This window comes from Notothenia coriiceps, unplaced genomic scaffold (assembly GCF_000735185.1).
Source record: "Notothenia coriiceps isolate Sejong01 unplaced genomic scaffold, NC01 NC01_scaffold00017871, whole genome shotgun sequence".
Taxonomy (NCBI): Eukaryota; Metazoa; Chordata; class Actinopteri; order Perciformes; family Nototheniidae; genus Notothenia; species Notothenia coriiceps.
Genome location: NW_011350572.1, coordinates 13,857 through 18,061, shown reverse-complemented (window position 1 = coordinate 18,061; position 4,205 = coordinate 13,857).

The window sequence follows — 4,205 nt, the reverse complement described above, 5'->3', positions numbered from 1 at the left end:
AAATTTTCCGTTACATAAAGATACCATCACACAAGCACGGCGTTGGTGCCAGAAAAACAGGCCCAGCCCAGAACCTTTGTTCGACATACTAAGTATTTGTACAAGAAATGAGTTATAGTTCGGTGTTAATAATCCCGGGCTCGTGCCTCGCACATCACTGGCTGCCGCAGGATCGTGCTTCAAACGCTCCTTGATAACAATAACCACCAGAATAAGAAAAAGAATAATAATAATAATTAGTGATTAAAAAGGACAAAAACTCCCGAAAATCCACGAAGTTTTTCAACATATTAAAACGTGCCTGAGGTCCTGGTCCATTTTTTAAGTTGTAAGACCTCAAGTTACCCTATTCTTATAAGGTTGAACGAGCGATCGCCGGTGGATAGTTTTAAGGGTAAAACATTATGTAATGTAAGCGTGGATTGCTTACCTGGTAGACAATACCTTTTCTTTCATAAGTTTTTCATAAGATCTTTTCATTACGACTTATGCATGAAAAAATTCCTTCATTACATTGACAAAGACTAATGAAAGTCTCGTACATAAGACCATAGGACATGGGACGGATCTATGTTAACTAAACTAAAACTAACTAACCTCCCCTAAACCGGGAACCTGTTTACATCAAAGTTTTTCAACGAGTTTGAGTGTACACACGATTGTCAGGTTCGGTCACTTCTTAGATGCCTGTCAAAATCTAAAGAAGTTACGGTAACCGTTTGTTGCACCGAGCGGTACTTTGTCGATAGAGTATTTAAGCCTTTTACGAGGTTTGCCCGGTTTGAGTTGTCCAAAACCATTGCTAACCGTCGTAGTTGCGTAGATGCGTATTTACGGCAACGGTACCGCTCGTCTGGTGAGCGGTACTTTGTGCTACAGCGACATCAGGTTACCTGTGCCAGGTTAGCAGGGGTTAGAATGAAACAAATAGTGGCCAGGTACGGAGTTGTCGAGATGCGGGTTTAGACCTCTAGAGTGGTATACGCAAGGTACCTTTGTGCGTAAGGAGCGGTATTTTGTTAGGATACTTTTACAAGTTTTCACGAGTTTGAACGTGTCGCGCGATTGTCAGGTCGGCACCCTTCTGAGATGCCCTGTACGAAACGGTACCTGTTGGTTACGGCGGTACTTGTGCCAAAAGAGTCTTGAAGTACTTTACGAGGTTTACCAAGGGTTTGAAGTGTCCAAACCATTGCCCGCTACGTTCGTAGTTGCGTAGATTCGCAAATAATACCCTACAGTAGTTTACGCGCAACCGTACCGCCTGTCTAGTAAGTGGTAGTTGAATCAAGTTTCAAACGTCAAGTTTATAGACCGACAAAAGTTCGGAAAAATGAAGAAAAAAGAGAGTAGTGTGTAAGTTCGGGGGTCCCAAGTACAATAGTAAAAGTTGATTTAAGAAGTGAAAGAAGAATTGTAATGTAAAGTTCCGTAATCGTCAGACGTAGTCAAAACGTCGTATTTCCGTAAGGGTATCGGTTAAAGAAGTCCTTAACGAAGAGATCAAAATTACTATAATACTAATATGAGAATAACAACATCTATCATATTCTTTACACGTCCTTAATACTGTCAAATTACCACCTTCAGTGTGTATAACTATCTACAGACATTCGTCACACTTCCTTGGACGCTTTGCGATCCAACACATATTACTATACAGTTATTGAATCTTTAGAACTTTAGAACTTTCCCCTACACGTTTTAATCGGTAATATGTCAAAATGAATTGAAAATCATCTTTATGCTCATACTTATATTAAAATATCCAGACGTCTTATTTCCAAATCAGAGAGTTCGTGGTTTGATTATAGAGAGGACTAACAACCGTGGAACTGTTAGTGGAAGGACTGAAAGAGTCCACATTGATTTCAGACTAAATTCCCAAACATATAAAAGTGTAGTAATTAGTCTTAGACGTTCATTAGATTTTATTTACAGCTCACCTCATTTTTATGGTCCAATTGGAGACTTAACAATCACATCACTAAATGTTCATGTTACTCGACACTACCACCTTATACAATTACGACGGTAAATACCTGTGTTCGTTAAAAGGGGGGTAAATAATTCATTAGTAACAAAATGTAAACTATGGGTTACCACAAATTATGAACCGTTAGAAGGTAACACCCTTTTTCGCTTTTGCAGGGTCTCTCTCGCGGGTTGTATCAAGACCCCCCTCCCCCTACCAGGACAAGCTCAGTCAAAACCTACAGACGGCACCAAAGCAAGGTAAAGTTCACGACAAACTGCGAGTCCACATGAACCCCGTGACGTGAGGTTGTAGTTAGGGTCTCGAACTCTATTAGGTGCCCCCAAACAGTTCGTTTGTCCTTGATATCGGCGTTTGCAATCGACTCCTAATACCCACTCACAATCATAGAAGCCGGAGGTTTTTGAGGCTTACAAAAAACACTAAAGTATACCGTCAATTGGTAAGGTGCACGAACGCCGATTCTGTAGGTTAGGTCTGAATTTGGTATCGACTCCTAGAACCCATTAGTCAAGTCACCCACACATAAACGTTTACTACGAGCTTTACAGGGTATATCCGGACAGACAAAAGGCCAATAAAATAAACTTTAGTCAAGGACTGTTACGGTTTTTGTCGGTCTCTAATATCTAATTTTGTTATTTATTTTTGTTCCTATTAACACAACACATAACAACTCATTATTTGTCCACACAATAATCCTTTTCTTATAATCTTATCTTAAATCATTATTCTGTACAAAAAATCTTGTGGCGAAGCCAGAAGGTCTGTCTGGCTGTTTTTCGCACACGTCCGTGCTTTGTATGATGGTTATCTTTATGTACGAAAATTTTAGCAAGACACAATGTGCTTTTTTTTTCACTTTTAGCACAACCACTTGTGCTTTAGTTATCTAAATTTACAGTACTGATATTGTGCTTTACTCTGACCCAACGAGGGACTCCATCCACCACCCCTCGTCTGTCAGAAAACACAGTTAAATTTCTACAGAAATAAAATATAGTGGTTACCTACACATTTTTCTCTTTTCCCCCCCTTCAGAGTAATGACATCACAAAAAACGCTACGCGCTGAAATACGTGGGCCCTGACAATTTAAAACGATGACAAGGAAATACTCCAGACGAACCTCCGGTACGCAATACAAATTCCTACAGGTCGGGACTATCGTCGTCCTGAAAGGGAAGACCATAACTCTTTCTGGGTGACTTACTGAACACAAGGTGGGAGCGACAAATTATGTCTACACAACACTCCAAACTAACTCCTTCTCAAACGGTAGTAGGCCGTGTCGTATTTACAGACCTGACTACTTAAGATTGTTAGCAAATTTTCCTTTATAAAAGCCAACAAATCGGTAGAAACCTAACTGAATGTGTGTTAGCTAAAAGCACTCGTACTTTTTCGTTGGTTAAAAGAAGAAAAAAAATCCTTTACACAGAACAATAGACTGACGAGTTAAACGTTTCGACTTAGGGATGGGTGGGAACGTGCGCGTACCGTAAGTTCCGGATTGCATTTAAGAACACATCAGCCATTTGGTAACAAGATGCGGGTTTTCTCCCTAACGGTACATTACTTACCGCAAGTCTGAGGCCTCGCGGATGAACCACTTAGTAAGTGAGTACACAGCTATTCACAAGGTTGACGCGGAAGAAAACCGACGAATTTGTCCCGAAGTTATGTGTTGAATACGTGTACGCAATATACACGTTAAAGGACATAAATGGTGCGTTGACTTACAGAGATGTGACCATCCGGGATTAAGGACCAGAATCCATACTCCGCCACATACTAGCTGCTGGTCCCAATCCCTTCGTATTGAATCCGGTAGCATTATGTACTACAGTACGAAAATGGTTGAGATGTGTTTAGTAACCACGTCACCACATTACCCCACCGCATCGGCATCGCAGTGTCGTGACCACACTCGACTTAGGCAAACGCCACTGCGAGCGTCACACACTCGTTACAACTACCTACGCCGTTTTACAGACCGGTGGAGCTATTCCTTTAACAATTTGCCTCGGGTTTACATATCGAGGCTACTAAATTTCCGAATTGTGTGGTGGGTGCAGATTTCGGAAAGAGAAGTCGGGCTTTCCTACTGTGCGGCGAGAGAGGACCGGTGACGTTTAAGACACACCTTTCCCTGATTGTAGAGACCTCCGGAACTCTTCTACACATCTCCACGAGGTACCGGGACACGC